The sequence below is a fragment of the Brienomyrus brachyistius genome, chromosome 1 (assembly GCF_023856365.1).
Source record: "Brienomyrus brachyistius isolate T26 chromosome 1, BBRACH_0.4, whole genome shotgun sequence".
NCBI classification, from domain to species: Eukaryota; Metazoa; Chordata; class Actinopteri; order Osteoglossiformes; family Mormyridae; genus Brienomyrus; species Brienomyrus brachyistius.
Window position 1 is genome coordinate 5,230,180 of NC_064533.1, and position 17,471 is coordinate 5,247,650.

At 43.9% G+C, this 17,471-nt stretch overlaps 1 long non-coding RNA gene across 1 annotated transcript; it reads right to left on the bottom strand.

Annotated features, from left to right (window-relative positions):
• Nucleotides 1–1,830: 1,830 nt before the first annotated feature.
• LOC125748917 (uncharacterized) lies at nt 1,831–12,620 on the bottom strand. Its single transcript, XR_007399705.1, has 3 exons — nt 12,484–12,620; nt 5,363–5,439; nt 1,831–3,679 (listed from the first exon to the last, which is right to left on the bottom strand). It is a non-coding gene; the product is annotated as an uncharacterized LOC125748917 (long non-coding RNA).
• Nucleotides 12,621–17,471: the final 4,851 nt, after the last annotated feature.

Below are 17,471 nucleotides of genomic sequence, written 5' to 3' on the forward strand. Positions count from 1 at the left end.
ATGCAGCAGCCGGTACATTTCCTTTGCACAGTGCAACTGACTGTTTACTGTGAGCACGACAAATAGGCTCTTGACTCCTGAAATATGTAGAGTGCAGATGAATGTACCTATAGTGCAAATCGAGAGTGCAAAGACAGGACAAACACACAAAACAAATTTAAACAATACACACAGTGCACAAATAGAATATCTTGGAGACAGAACATTGAAATACTAAGGAAATACATTTTTAAAATACAGCAATAACAACAAAAACAATAATAATAATAATGATAACGATAATGATAATTATAATGATAATACATCTTCCATTTTCTATATCCGCTGGTCCTGTGAATAGTGCAAGGGGGTCCAGGGCATATCCTGGAAACTACAGGGGCAAGGCAGGAAGTAACCCATGGTGGGGGCCCCAACCCATCAGGGAATGATAATATATTTTTTTTAAATAACAAAATAATACAGCAATAACATTGACATATTATTAAGGGAGGTGTACCCATACATTGGGATCCTGTGCTCCCTCCCTTCCCTAAATGCTGATACCACCTTCTAGAGGTTTTTCGCACATCAGGAATGATTCGTTCGTCTGCCTACTTCTTTGTGTTAGTCAATCTGATAACAAATATTGTATATTCACGTGTAAATGTATTCATCATTTCATTTCAGTAAAAGAAAACGTTAATTTTTTTTGGGATTTTGTGTAAAATATCAGGCTTTTTCTGGTAATCACCAGTGTTTGGCAGTTCTTCCATCTCTCCATCTCTCCATCTATCCATCCTTCGTCTGTTACCATCTATCCATCACAGGATGCTGGTGAGCTCTGAGTCCAGGTTGGCGTTTCATTAAAGGCAAAACTCCATGCCAGCGTTCGGAAGCAGACTTCCGCCAATATGCAAGGTAAACAAACCCAGCTGGTTGAATTGGACCCTGGGTCTGTTCATCGCCCATCCACTCCCTGCATCAGAACTGATCTGCGCCCCCCCAGACACAGTATTCTTCTCTCTATCCTCCGCCCAACCTGCCCTCAATTAACCGTAAAAGGTGAAATCTCATCACAGCTTAATAAGCACCACCCCTCCAGTGCAGCTGGAGAGACCATGATTGAATTTGACTGCTACTCTACCGTGTCTCAAACCAGTTATGACTGGCAGTAATTTCCTGTGGAGGATCTGACCCCAGCTCAAACTGTTTATTAGACCCTAGTAGCATTGTGCGATTAATAAGAAAACATCCTAAAATGTGCATTATTGCACTTCTAAGCTTCACTTTGTTATAGATGCTTTTAAGTTTCGCTGTCTCCGCATTGCAGAATTCACGCTTACTCTACAAGTGTCGAGGAGACGGAGTGCCAACGCGGCACACATGTCGCGCTCATTCTGTCCCACGGCGGAGAGCTTATTGTCAGAAGCGAATGGAAATGAACAATACTAAAGACCACAACATATGAACAAAGACCCAAGAGCGGGCAGAAATGTTGCCGTTATCCCGGTTGCTTGGCAACTGTCACGGTTGTCTTCTTTATTCTGGGGAAGTCTACCAATCAGCAGGTACAATGGAGACTCGTGGGGGGGGGGGGGGGAGCATTTCCTGTTTGTGTTCACACACCATGTGTTTCGACCATCTGAAGGCATGTTTATTAAAAATAATGATAGAAATAATAATTAGGAGTTGGAGGAGTGCTATATAGCATGGCTAAAATACACATTAATAATATGTTATAATAATAATATGTAATTTATATAGTTGTACAAAACTATAGTATAAGCACATGGAAAAGTTAGCTGTTGACGGTATGTTGTGTTTTTTTTAGCATCCGTATACTTCACATGATAGCATCCGTATACTTCACATGAAATTAACGGAATCGATGTGGTTTTAGCAACATGACGCCACATGACCCGTAATCACCGCCTGTGCAGGATCCCCAAGAGAAATTTTTCATTTGTTCTGATCCCACCCACTATCCACGATTGGCTGTAATAAATGTGACACCGCGGGGTTGGTCAGCAGGACTAATTATGCCAGCATGCTTTGCGTCACACGGCACATATTCATGAGTAGTATAAATTCATATGTGTATTTTTGCATTTCTGTTAATAGTAAGTCAGAACCATGTCATGTTTGCTGTGGAATGCAAGCGTGTTATCTGTGAGTTGGTGCTTAAATTCCCTGTCTGCACCACTGCTGGTATTAAACCAATAGTGAGGTCAGGTCAGGTTGGGGAGCACCCCCTGGTATAGCACCCACCACACAATGAAACACCTTGGGATCCCAGTTTGTGACCCCCCAAGACTGACACGCGGTTCAGTCCCACCCTCCAGAAATGGCCGTCTATCTGCCGCAGCCAGGTGTTACGTGGGCGTCCCTTTGGCCTGTTCCAGCCGCTCGGATCCTGCGAGCCGGATCACCCTCAGGGAAACGCAAAAGTCAAATCAGCCGTATGCAAGGACTCTCCGCAGAGACACAGTACCGAAGGAGTCGTCTTCGTCTCGGGTCACTGGTCCATGTCTTGCAGCCATACAGCGAAACAACAGGGCTGTTAATAGAGAGAGCAACTTCCATTTTCAAAGAGCTGTCATCTCCTTTATTAAAACAACTCACACACTCGCCACAATGTGTTTATTTGTGCTCTGTACGTTGGTCTGCTGTATTGCAAGCATTCTGCGTGCTCTAGGGTTGTGGCGTGACATGAACAAGATGGTGTTTCAGGTATGCGAGACATTGTTCTCACCGATGTGTTCAATTTCGTTCAATTCATCCAGACACCTGCCACCTTAGGGATGCATTACACAGAGTGTTGATACTGTTATTTACTCCTTAATACTCTCCAAGAGACACAGACAGGTGAGAGCAGGTTATAGGGTCAGGCAGTGTCCAACGCCCCTAAAGCACTTAGGATTAGATGCCTTGCTCAAAGGACCAATGCAGCTTCGTTCAGCTAATTACGGGATTTGAACTGGTGACCTTCTGATCACAGGTATAGGTGCCAAACCCATAAAGACACACACAATCGCATGGCTGATGAACAGGGTTGCTTAATTCCAGTCCTATAAGGCCAGAATATAGCACAATTTGCAGATTTCCCGGCTCAAGCACAACTTAACCATCTAATTACCAGGTTTAGTGGGAGTGTTTCAAGAGGGAAATCTGCTAACCGTGTTGCTAACTGGCCTCCAGGACCGGAATCAGACGACCCTGCTTTATAATTATGATGCATTTACATACTTTATTGAAATACAAGTGCAGTACGAGAGGTCATGACCCTAGAATAATGCTGCATGCTCATTATCTGCATTAAATAAGCACTTAAAACGTGCTGGTGTTTTGCTTAGCCCATCAATCATCACTCTCGTAATTTGGCCTGATAGCTCTACAAACTAAAGCTACTCGGTTTAGCGGATTCGACCGGACCATCAGTCGGGATCATCACATATCCTATCAGGACCACACCTGTCTTTAATGAGACACCACAGTAACCACTACAGTACCTGCCGTAAATGGCTCTGAGAGTGTAGACCTGTTACCATCTGCTTGGATGGACTCCCTGTTACAAAATAGCAACAATGACTGATCCCTTGTGCTCACAGTAGTATAGGTACCTCCAGGAGATGGCTGTTCAGGCTTCTAATGAAAATCACCTGCTTCCAACCTCCCCAAGCGTGTTATAAGGCAGGGAGTCCTGTCATACAAGATGAGGAACAGCAATTAGTGAGCATGTTAAACAAATTACAAACAGCAGACATCTAATCACTGCAAGTGCGGCTCAGATTTCAGGAAGGGCATTTGACCGCTGGGAAAACCCTGGGTAGAGGGAGGACACCGAAAATGCTAAATAGACATAATGAATTTCTGATGTAGACACCCCCACCTGTAAGATCTCGTCACCAAGGTCAGTGAACGAAGCATAGCATTTATTATGAAGACCACTTTTATCATAATTGACTAATTAGTTTATTCTTTATGCAAAGAAATATACAGATTGATTAATGCAGAGGCTACTCTGGTATGTGTTTCAAGGGTCCAAGAGCAGGGCCCTGTGATCAGCAACCATCCATGGTCCGTCTTCCCAGGTAAAAATGGATTTCTAAAATAGGAGTTCATTTGTGCAATTTCCTTATCTCAGTCCTGTGTAGTCTGCATGGAAAGGTTTGGGCTTTCACTGTAAAATGAGCTTTGTACCAGCTGTACGGATAACATATCACCATGATCTCTGACAGCTGATCATCTAAAGATTAGGTCGGGAAAATTTCCCACTCCAGTACTGAGGAGATGTACTAACAGCAGCAGCACAATCAACTCCTCAAACATCAGTCCAGTCTCAGACCAAAAGCAAACTTCATTTCTAGGACGACGGCAGAAGAGGAATTCTGGGATATGTCTGGAATTAAAAATCAGGGCAGGTTTTGTTTTCTTGTGGTTTGATATAAGCATTTTGGCTTCCATCCTTTGGACTTTCATGCTCTACATTTAAACATATTTAAACAAGGATCACCCCAGCAGGTGTCCGAATTGAGTCTTTGTCATCCAGAATGCTAAGTGGTCACTTACACAGTTCAGCCTTTTTATTCTAAAGATGCTAAAGAGAGCCAATGGGGGTCAGGGGAGGCCAGAGAGCCTCCACCAATGAAAGGTGACCCCTGTGTTCGGGCACAAACGCAGGGTATGTTCTGACTGCTGTTTTCTGATCCTCACCCCCCCACAATTCCCCCGCTGAATGTTTCCCCAAAAACGGCATAGTTATGTTTCACTTCCTTCGCCGACACCAACTAACGTATTTTGTGTTTGCATCTGTAGTGTAGCTGCTGCCATGGTGACGCCGATGCTGGAAGAATGACAACAATCAATAATATTCTTTGGTGTCGATTACATTTCAGTTTTTACATCTTTTCTTAGGTCTTTTAAGAACCAGTTAAGTGCCTCGTTTCCTTCCTATGCAAAGGCTTCTTCTGAAGCTCTTCGGTGGATGAGACCCTATGTGTGTGTTTGTTAACCTTTGACCTTCACCTGTACCAGCCTCAGTCTTTCTACATGGTGCTTCTTGTGACATTTCCTATACTTAACAGCTAAACGTCAGATCCAACTAAGAGAAAAGGAAATAATTAATACATTTATGCATTTGCACAGAAAGTCCACTGTGCCTCATCAAAGCAGACATTGGATTGAAATGTTCACGGTCGTTAAGCTGAGGGACCTTTAATGTTGCATGTGACATAGAGTCTGATAATTGCTGGTTATATCAAGGGCTTCGCTGTCTTTAAAAAGAAAGTGAAAATCCTCAATTACTCATTTGCAGTCAACTAAGGTGAGGGGTTAGTCCACTTTTCAGCTAACTTTCATGAAGAAAAAGAACTTAAAATGATACCTGTTTGATTCTGTCACCTCAAACAGCCACCCATGACCATCTCTGCTGTCATAATTGGGTTGAAAGTGTGACATAACCTGGAAAAAAAATGCACCTTCAGTCACCTCTCATTATCTGACCATCATTCCTCAGAATCTCTTTCATTGGCAAACATTAAAGGAATTCAGCGTGGAAATGAACTGTGACATCACTACCGCTGATTATGAAACCGATAGATCAGCATAGACTGTCAAACGCCACTGTAGGTAGGTGAGAAGAGAGAAACAAACACTCCAACTCGTCCCACATACGCAAACTACAGTCAAGCTTGCTTCCGCTATTCAGCTTCCATCTGCTGTTACAGACGTTCCAAGAAGCCTGTCAAGCAAAGAGGAGTACTGGGCCATTCACATCAATGACTCCCTGTGGAGGATTACACAAATGTGCGATTGTTTTGTTTTTTTAACTTCATCAGTACTTTATAATTACACCTCAAAAAGCTTAGAATAGTGCTCAAACGTAATTATACTACTTGACTGGCTGTTTGATCACTGTACGATAATAAGCATGTGTAGCATAACAAGTATTACATTACACGTGCTGTCGAAAGCTGACATCGCCGGGTGAGCCGTAGATTTAACGCTAACGGGATCAACAGCCTTTAGCGTTTGATGGCACATATCTGAGATGATCGTATCTGTCAATCCAATTTTCCACTTTCTCTAAGTTACTGTTGCTCAAAAAAAAAACAATTGAACAAAGACCAGTCAGCTCGCTGTCATCATTGTATTGACAGCCCCCGTAAATTCCACAGCACTCAGAGGAGAAGCTGCCCTGGGCAGGTTTGATCTTGACACCTTAACAGAAAACCGTTTGTCCCAGGAGTGGGAGTCAGGGGTCATGTGACCCTCTCTGTAGTATTTCCTCAGTTTTTCCATCGCGCATGTTGTCACATTTAGAACTGCATGGTGGTTTTCCTCATATTAATTACAATCGTGCTCAGGTTCCGAGGTGTGGCCCAGAATTCATTCTCTCATCTAAGATTGCTTGCCCCGGGGTCTCCCTGCACGGCATCTTCCCACCAGCCTCGACAGGAAAGCCTCCCGTTTCTCATTCCTTTGACTGGAGGATTTCGCCCCCACCGTCAATGACAGCCATCTATGGGGTGTTTGTTATCCACTTTGAGGCAGCCCCCACTGGGCACGAGGCGACTCATTTGCATGGAAATCACGAGCGAAAGGAACCGAACAGAGCCGGGCAGAGGCTAGCGTGAAATGAGTGCATAATGTCTGTCGGTCTTGTTCGAACTTGGATTCCGGTTCTCTTTTTTCATTTTTTAATTGGGCTTCCTTTTTCAGCTGCCCCTTTTACCTCTTTGAGAAACTGCTAGCGGGGGAGTTCTTGCAATGGCTAAGAGTGATTATGGGGTTTTCTGCAAAACAACCTGTTGCTTCTACACAATCTTCTCCTTATTGTTGCTGAAGGTGTAATGCCTTCTTTTATAAGTATTAATAGAGTCCAGTCATCAGGATAAACAAAAAGAACATATTTTAATATAATAGGCGCAAGAGGAGAGGAATAGGAGCAAATCCAGGTCAAAACATTGCAGTCCAAGTCAAGCCTCCAGTCATTTGCACTCAAGTCCAAGTCGATTCCAAGGCATTCCATCATTTTTGCTGTCAAGTCTCAAGTCATCAAATTTATGACTCGAGTACAAGTCTAGTTTTGAGTCATGGAACTTGATTCCCTACCACTGTCACTTTTTTTAACCTTCAGTGACTAAAACTTACTGCAGCAAAAACCAGCCACAGTACGTTACATGATGCGTTCTTTACAGGCAGAGAGAGGTTGAAATGAGAGTGTCCACTCACAGGTGTATTCATACAGTTTTTATGTCCATATATATACATAGTTTGTTGAAAAGATGCATCACTCTATCTCAGGTGACCTTGCATTCAACTAATTAACAATGTAGATAGTGGAGAATTTATATACATTGAAAGTATAAAATTAACTTTATGGTATCCAGAGAGGGGACTATAATTTCAAGTCTTCTTGAGTCATAGGGTCCAAATTGGGTCTAAGTCATGAGTATTTTCCTTCAGGTCCAAGTCGAGTCCAAGTCTTTCCACCAGGTTTGCCAAGTCGAGTCAAGTCTGATTGATTGAGTCACTGACTCGTGACTCGAGTCCCAACCTCTGGTTGAGGGTAACATCATCATTCTCCAAGCACAACAAAGAATTCAACAATTCACAGTGTGAACACTGGAGAGCACAGGTGTGTTAAATGCACTGCAGTTTGGAATCCTTCCTCTGTTTATTACAAAGCAGTGTCCACTTTAACTTTTTATACTTTACGTTTCTCCAGCACAGACCCTCGTAGATTATGCTGTTCCAACCTTTCTACCTTTCTCCTAAAATGTCAATAGATATCCAAGATAAGGGAACTGGTTCTGATGACTGTGGACTAGTCAAGAAAAATGAAAGGGGGGGGGGGGGGGGCAGCAGATTGTGGTGATGGTATATTAATCAGCAGGGCAGATTTAAGAAGTTTACTGTAGCAATTTCAATTATTTTTTTTTCATTTGGGATTACAGTACGCAAACGTCAGAAAAGGCATGGCTTGAAATTATCACACTGGAATATGACTAACTAGAAATTACATAGCCCCCCCCCCCAAAGCCACAGCAGTTCGAGGCCCTATGGAATGCTGGTCATAGGCAGGGGGTCGAGAACCCCTGCACTATAGGAAACAAAGAGCAGCACAATCTCCATCTTTTAATGGATGTGTCAGCGGCCAGTGGTGAGACATATCTCTTAGGGGGTCTCACACACCTTTCCAGCTCTTTTGATCCCGGAACCTGTTTCAGTAGAACAAGGCACCACACTGTTTCAGATCACAGCCGTCGTTATCTGAACTGAATGATGAAGACAACATAGTGTGAGATTTTTATGAGTCCATGTATCAAACAGTACTCAGTCCTAGCCTTTAACAGCTCTAGAAACTACGATATTGATTTCTTGATTTAAAAAAAAAATCGTTTTCGCTACGCTTTTATCTCACTTATTGGTTGGTCGCTCACTGTGTTTGGAGCTCCATGTTTTGAAAAGCTAACGTTCAGTGGTGGCTGTCTAGCTAGCACTGCTGCACTGGGACCCGCCCACAGATACGATAAAACTTTATTTATCCCAAGGGAAGTTATCAGAGCTCCTAATAACGGCATTTTTTTTTAGGTAGAGCAAATAAGAAGGGCCATAATTCATACTGAGGAGCCAACCTTATCATCAGCCAATGATATGTTTTCTAGTGGTGAATAACAGAGAAGGGGACATTATGAGGGGCCAATCAGCTTTTAGCTGGAGGCTTGTACATCTCTGGCCCCACCCCTGCATACACTTCTGCCTCAGGGATGGAGCAAAGGTTTTCTGCCCCTGCCCTGCCTACATCTGGTCATCGATGTTATTAAAACAGACGTAAGGAGTGTGTGGTAAATGGACTGCATTTATACAGCGCTTTTCTACTCTACGAGTACTCAAAGCGCTTTACATGTCATGCCTCACATTCACCCATTCATACACACATTCATATACCGGTTTCAGAGGCTACCATGCAAGGTAGCCAACCTGCACACCGGGAACAATTTGGGGTTCAGTATCTTGCTCAAGGACACTTGATGGGGTCAGGAGGAACCAGGACTCGAACCTGCAACCCTCTGCTTGCCGAATAATAGCACTACCCCCTGTGCCACCATCTTCCCAAAGCACTGCTGCACCCACCACAAGACAAACCACCTCAGGGATGGGAACCTGAGTGCAGCCGTGCAGTGGAGGATACCTCAGCACCACATTAGTCTGAGTTTTTTCCAGTGGCTGGAAGGCCAATCCTGCTACCAACCCTCAAATATTTCCCTGTTAGTCGGAGGACCACCTTACAGGGCTGAATGGAGATTAACGTCATGCCCAGGATGAAGCCTTGCGCAAGGGCCAAATGGAGTAGGACCACTTCTGGCATTCACAGGATTTGAACCAGCAACCTTCTGATTGTTGGCACAGAGCCCTAGCCTCAGAGCCACCACTCTGCCCCCCCCCATCTTAAAACAGCATTGAGGAAATTAATGTGGGGTCCACAGACATGGCAACAGTTTTTTCAAATGCAAATTTCGTGTGGAAGATAAATCCTTAAGGAAGGAACAACTTCATCTGAAATGTAAATAAGGAATTCAGCCTGCATTAATTAGTAATCATTTGAAAAATCAACTATGCACTCTGCATCTTCACCCCATTTAATCTCCGTAGGATTACTACCACTGTTTCCTGCAAGGAATATTCAGCACTTAATTGACCCCCACAGACAAGCAAAACAAATGGTTACAAAACGTCTTAAAAATAGTGCCTTTGGAAGAGTCTTACATACTGTCTATATAAATAGATACACGCATTGTGTTATATAATGTGACTATTCTGTACATTAGCAGGAAAACATCCATAAAATGTTCAATTTTAATTGATCCAAAGTTCACTGTTCTGCTACTGGAAATAAGAATCATTGAGGATCATCATGAGGTACGTGGGCAGTGATCGCTTCTAACCACAATCAGTGTCTTTCCATTTACCTGCAAAATCGAATATTCTGATGATCCTACAGGATGTGAGGCATCGTGTTTCAGACAAGCTAATATCTGATCCCAAATGCCGATGAACTGAAATGCTGGTTTTTGGTTGCATTGACAGACGCCAAGACTGCAGATAGACGGAGTATCAATGGACCTCGATTTCTACAGGAACTTCCAGTTTAAGATGAAAATTTAATCTTTCTTTGAATGATATTTCAAAGGAAATGGTCGGCCATCCCAACTACTAAGTCTCTAAGGTCCGTTTAGACTTCATATGTAATCATTTGGACATCCAGGGAGGTTAACATGTATTCACTCGGGGTTGAAGGGACATGTAGATTTACCAGCACAGTGTTATGTTACCACAGCTGCCTGTGATTGGTTACTTTACATTTACATTTGTCCCAGGGGCAGATTAAAGGCAAGCCACTGCCCTGCCATCACCTGGAAGCCAACAACACCATACTCATTTTAGCACAGCCTGACCTTCACAGCGAGGTTTGATGGAACTGGAAATGGGGTAGGACCACTGTAACTGATTCAACGGAAAGCGGACAGGAGCCGAGTTACAGATCTGACCTTTGTGTTCTAATGAGCTGGCGTGAGTGCAGAGCCTCCTTCTTCTGTCTGGATGTCTATTACTGCACCAACCAAGCCAGTGAGTGCCTGGATATGTACAGTATTACTGCACCAACTAAGCCAGTGAGTGCCTGGATGTGTATTACTGTACCAACCAAGCCAGTGAGTGCCTGGATGTGTATTACTGTACCAACCAAGCCAGTGAGTGCCTGGATATGTATTACTGTACCAACCAAGCCAGTGAGTGCCTGGATATGTATTACTACACCAACCAAGCCAGTGAGTGCCTGGATATGTATTACTACACCAACCAAGCCAGTGAGTGCCTGGATGTGTATTACTGTACCAACCAAGCCAGTGAGTGCCTGGATGTGTATTACTGCAGGATGATTCCAAGGGCCCCTGGCTGACAGGGCCCTAACAATTTGGAGCATTGATCCAGCTTAGGGGCCCAATATTATGTGCTTTTATGGGACCCAAAATCTCAAGTGGGGCCCCTAACTTCACCCCATGAACTGGGTATATCTGATCCATCAACAAAAATCAACAAAACCCTTCCCTTTAAAAGTGTCTTTGTTCATTTCCTCTGTTCACCTTCCATGTTAGCCACAGAAACGCCATGGCATCCAGAGAGGAGCACCGCTTTCAAAGCACAGCCTGGGCTATGAACTAGATGGTGCAGGCAATCGACCCTCTGAGACCCCCTTATGCCACCCCCCAGAAACCTCTAGAAGCTCATTTACTGGTTGGAGGGGAGCAGATGACACCGGGGGGAGCCTGAAAGGGTGAGTGAGCTTAACTACTGTGATACATTGTTATCACATATGGGCTGCATATAAGGCTCTGGGGGCACAGGGTGACCAGGTTATTCAGTGAAGGAACGAACCATGGTGGGTAATTGTACTTTGCTGGCTGTCTGCCCCCCCTCCCACTCCCCCACCCCCCCACCCCCAGCAGACTAGAGTTTCTGCTGCTGCTCACAGGAGGAACAAGGCTGACCCTCTGCCCTCCACGGCCACCTCGTGATGGGGTGGGGTGTGTGTGTGTGTGGGGGGGGGGGTTACGTGGTTTTTATTCTTAGAACTCAAAAAGTGAGACTGTGTCTGACTCCATAGTAAGGTTAGCTACATGGAGATTAATCATCCACTGAATGGTCCAATCAGGAGCAGTGTTACGAAAGCTGCGGCTGAGCTGTTTAATAACTCATTGTTTGGGGAATAATTAATAAATAAATAATAAGGTGGCATGGTGATGCAGTGGTCAGCACTGTTGCCTTGCACCTCTGGGACCTGGGTTGGAATTTCTGCCCTGGCTCCATGTGTGTGGAGTTTGCATGCTCTTCCCAAGTCCAAAAACATGCTGAATTGGAGTTACCAAAATGCCCATAGGTGTGAGTGTATGGTGTGTGAGTGTATGGTGTGTGAATGTGCCCTGCAATGGGTTGGTGCCCCATCCTGGGTTGTTCCCTGCTTTGTGCCTGTAGCAGAATGAAGAGAATGGGTAGGTGGACAATAATCATTAAGTAAATAAACAGCAAAATAATGAGTCAAGGTCTGGATTCTGCTTGAATAATCTAACAGAAACTCTCTCAAAATAATAATGACCCCTTGCCCTGTGACAATTAATTATCAAACAATGTTTCTGTTTGGGACCTTTTAAAAAGCAGGTGAATTGGAAGGAGATACACTCAACTGAAAGGCCAGGTTCCAATTATAGAGGAATCACACAAGGAAAGGAAAGCGATTGGACCTCTGTTTAGGGAGCTGTGTCACCCCGACTCTGCACCCCTGACAGATGAGGAGAAGGCAAAGCGGCTCCTCTGGATGAACTGGAAACCCAAGCAAATACAGAGCGAGAGGCCTCATTTGTAGCAGCATCGTCAGGGGCCTCGGTGAAATGCATGGGTTTGATGCAAACGCAGCCTGAGATCACAATCATCAGCAAGACTCACCTGGGTTTGAGGAGTTTTTTTCTGCCACTATACAGTACAAATGTTCTCTTGTGCAGCGCTGGGTAAATATGCACTTCTGCGGTCTAACTGGAAGTGAAAAGGACTGATAACCCTTTTCCCCAGCTCAGCTTTCTATCTCCCCTGAAAAGCAAGAAGAATAAAAAGTGATTTCAGCAAATTGACCAAAGCCTGCGCGTAACCCGCCCGCCTGATCTATAAATCTGATTCAGAGCCGTTTCCCTTCCAGCAAACTCTATTGTTCTCCCGTTCCAATTCTGCATCGACAGCCTGTCAAGTTCACCATTATTCATTTTTGGTCTTCCAGTCCCACGAGGACAAGCTCATCTTATCTCTCTCAAGCTACATCAGACTCTGGAACTAGCATTTGCTGTGCCAGCTATTTCCTTTATAAATTTCAGCATCAAGACCTGCTTGCCACAGAGACCAATAAACCTATGTTATTCTTCAATGTACTGCAAAATATCACATCCGCTGCCCAGTAAAATCGTACTCTTTAAGTGTTTATAACAAGCTCACAAGATGATGGCACTGCATGGATTATGGAGCATAAACAATAGTATTGCTGTTGTCATAGTGTCCATAAAAATGATCTCATGTACTTAATTTCTGAAGGCAAGATGACTAATTCACATCCAGTCCATCAGAATATGAGAATACATGAGTACGCTAATGTGCTTCTTCAAACCATCATCTGTCATTTCAGATCTTAAGATGTCCTTCCTTTTCATGGTGGGGGGGGGATATCAGTTTTCTCACTTAAAAGGGGTGGGACAAATGGGTGACGGGTCACCAGTGGAATGAGAGATGGAAGATGGAAGCAAAAATGATAAGGTTTCAGTGGGTAGTAGAATTACAGTCCTCTCATATTTCACAAGGCCTTCAAAACTCTACACTGTCGTGCCTCACTATTGCTCACAGAAATACCTCAAGACCTGTTTCAGGAATACTGCTTCTGGCCTGCATGATCTGCGCATTGAATCTTATTGGGGTCTTGCTGTGTTTGATAATGTCTCTGTTGATACAGGTACCTGAGCATGCACTGGAAGCTGAGGCCAGGCTGCACTCATGCCTGGTTGAACTGCTCGACAGCCACTTACCCAGAATTGCTTGTAATTTGCTATTTACCTCACTCGTACGTCGCTTTCCGTAAAAGCATCTGATAATTAAAAATAAATGTAACATTAAAAATGTAGTGAGAAAGTGGATCAGGCTTCGAAGGATCAAGCACAGGGTTTTATGGTTTTCTGTGGTTCTGTACGTCGACGATGGCTGACCTCAAACCATCAAAATGAGCAGATTCATCTGCGTGGACAGCGATTGCAGCTTCACTGCAAGGCTGGTTCTTCCTTTCAATACTGATCATGTGAGAGGCGGCCCCCTCCTTCACATCCACCTAGTCAGGGATATTTTCACAAGCTCACTTGTAATAGTCAGACATTTGCTTCGGAGTTGCTGTCTATTTCCAATATGACCAGAAACTGCCTTAGGTTACCAACTGACAGCAGGGATTAGCTAAATCCTCCCAGCAATGTCTACAGCCAGTATCTAAATAGCAGTATATTTACCCCCAAGAAAGACCGAACAAGCTTAATCAGCAAATGACTATTAGCAAATCAAATCATCAACAGTCCTCATATCTTTAAACCAAGAAGTCACCCATTTCGACAAAGCCTCACGCTTTAAACCACACAGTAAGAAAACCCGAAGAATCAGAACATTCTAGAATAACAAACACAGGTTATTTCCTTTTAAAAATAAAAACGTGTGAACAAGAGTAGGAGTGTGAATTGAGCAGATTTCTTTTCATTGGTCCTTTTTTCACCCGTGTTCTCAGTGTCTGGTTCCTCTCACTCTCCGTCCCTCTTTGTTCCTTCTGCCGATTTGTGATCCCTGGAAGCCGACACACAGCATCCCTGCTATCAAACTCTTTTAGCTCTCCAGAGGGGCCACAATGTTGACAGATAACAGCAGTGCATACATGAATATTCAGTACCGGTCATTATCAAGATACCAGCCATCCTCTTCCTCAACAAAAACACCTTTGAGTCTCTGAGAGTCCAACTTACTGCTGCTCAACGGCCTTAATTGTGGGAAGCTGAACATTATTTTCATTACAGATGCACCCCTATGGCCTGATGTGGGCCCCCAACCCCGTCATTACCGTGAGGTTCAGTGAGCTTTATTCCAGTCACACTGGTCTTTTCTTCATATGCAGTAGGAAACCTGTTTACTCAACATTACCATGGTAAATAGCAAATCTATCGCGGCTTAGTAACACCCTGCCTACGTGCTCTCGTGGAGGGTGGCACGTGCAGCATTGCGGGCAGGCGGTCCTGCCTCTCTCTGGTGCTCCTGGACCTGACTTGGTGTGTGTGTGTGTGTCTCTCTGCCTGGCAAACACTAGAGGGCGCTACCACAGAGGTAGTATAATGGAGACGTGGTAACAGTCTGAACCTTTCAGTATGCAAAAATTATGCCAGATACATAAAACATAGGCATATAAACTTGAAATCATGTACAAAATATATATTTTATTATTGTTATTTTTTGTTTTTTAAAGACAGTACACTTGCCACCAGTATCAGGTTTTTCATTTATTTTTAAATGTATTTTTTTTTTTTACAGTGGTTCTCAACTGGCTTAACTTCAGAACCCACTTTTTTTTTGCTTGGTTATTAAGTCGCAACCCAAATTTTTTAACTTTTGAACTGAATTTTAAAAAACACTGCAGTAATAGTGAATAAAACATAATGCAGTAACAGTTGCACAATGCCTTCTATCACCATTAAAAAAACAACAAAATAAAGCCTAAAAGAAAATCTAAATAAATTTTCAAATTAACCACATACTGCACAACTCAATGGAAATGGTTTCGCAACCGTTTCAGGGTCACAGCCCATCAGTTGAGACACGGTGAATTACAGTGCACACGTCTCTGTCACATTCCATGCCAGCTGTTTTCCATGCTGCCTGGAACAGGACCCCCCCACCCCTGAAGCTGACCAAGACAAGACGTGAGGTTGGAAGACATTGTATGACCATACGTCTCTGCGAGATGTTTACTAAGTTCTTGCAGATTTCATTGTCCTGCAAAGAAAACATCTTAATTTTTTATGGAATCTTGAAGGCTGGTGCCCAATTGCTTCTGCTAGTGAGGTGATGGGGAGGGAGATGGGGGGGTAGACGGCCAAATTATTTTTAAATCATACTGGCAAATGAGGTATTCTGATGTGGAACAGATGGGGACGACACGTAACATCCTTTCTGCGCTGTATGGGTGCTCCATCCACGGATGGCTGTCTGATATTCACTGTACCAAAGAGTAAAACATTAATCTTTATACTGGCTCTCACCTATGCTAAGCCATGTCGTCAGAAGCAACAGCTGACTAGTGTATGGCCTCTTCCTGTGCATGCATGTAGACAGGCCTCCTTAATGTCAGGCACCCGTCCATCCATTTTCTGTAACCAATTCAGGGCCAAGTGTCCTAACCAGAAGCTATGGACGCACGGCAGGGGACAACCCAGAATGGGGCACCAACCCATCGCAGGGCACACTCACACACCATCCACTCACACATGCACACCTAGGGGCAATTTAGCAACTCCAATTAACATCAGCATGTAGGGAAGAGGGGAACCTGAACCCCACAATGACACACGGAGAATATACAAACTCCCCATACATGTAACTGTGGCAGAGACTCAAACCCTGGACCCATAGGTACAAGGGAGTGCTTACCACTGTATGAGGAACCTTTCAGTGTAACTAATCTGTTTGCATTTATCATGGAGGTCAGGCACAAACAGCTCTTAACTGGATTTATATGATATTTTATGTGAAAAGAAATTTCAAACGGTTCCATAAACTGTATAACTGCATAGCACTGTTCCCCAATACAGTCCTCAGGAACCAGCAGACAGTTAATGTTCCCTCCCAGCTCCTACTCAGAAATGTGGGATGTCTAACAGGGAGTGGGAAGGGAGAAACGTAACCTGTCTGCTGGTCCCTGGTGACCGGGATAGGAAACACTGCTGTATAGAATCTGTTTCTGTCAAAAACAATGTAGAAGCGCAATAAACATTCAAATGTACAGACATTTAGAAACTATCATGTTTGTAAAAGGACAGAATAGGTGAGCAGCATCCACACAGCAGCTGCCCTGAACCACCGAGTCAAGACACCGGATTTGCTCCTTCATGAATGAGAAAGTACACATACAAGATGATTAGTCCTGGTAATTTGGGTATTGCTGAGATTTAGGGTTACTAGTAGAGAGTCCACCTGAATTCTGGTTTTCCAGAAAGGTGTCTTTCTGTGGGGTGTTATGAACGTATATGAATGTGTGGGTTTCATTCACGCTTTTGTCCAACATGATTTACAAAATAATACAACTAAATGTTTCACTGGAGAATAAAGGCTATGCAGAAACCCATGACCCTGACCAGGACAATCAGCTGGATGGATGGATGGATGGATGGACAGATTTTGTATGAAGGTACTTCAAAGCCCTTCCTCATAGCTGGTCCGACAACCTTCAGGCTACTGGTCTACATCCTTAACCACAACACTACCAACCCCACCACATCATCTCTCCCTTAATGTTAGTTATCATAAGACTAACCTGCAGCACACAGGCAAATGGAATGCTCTTATGCCTTAAAGGATTACGTTTCAGAAGAATTCTGCTGTGATATTAAAATTCTGAAGACCATGTAAGAGATAAGGCAGGCAGTCTGCAAAGGAAATCTGCAGCCCGGCTTGAGGTGCACTTAGAGTCCATGTGGTAGCGTTATGTAGCGTAAATGGCCAGGAGCTTCGCGGGAATTTCTCCACTCTGTCTGCCTCTCGCTGCACGTGACAGAGCAGTTCGGCTGGGCAGTCAGTGTTTTTGTATGTGTGTGTGTGGTCATCTTCCCCCTCGTCATGCTGGGGATTAGTGAATTAGCCAGCCAAAAAAACAACAC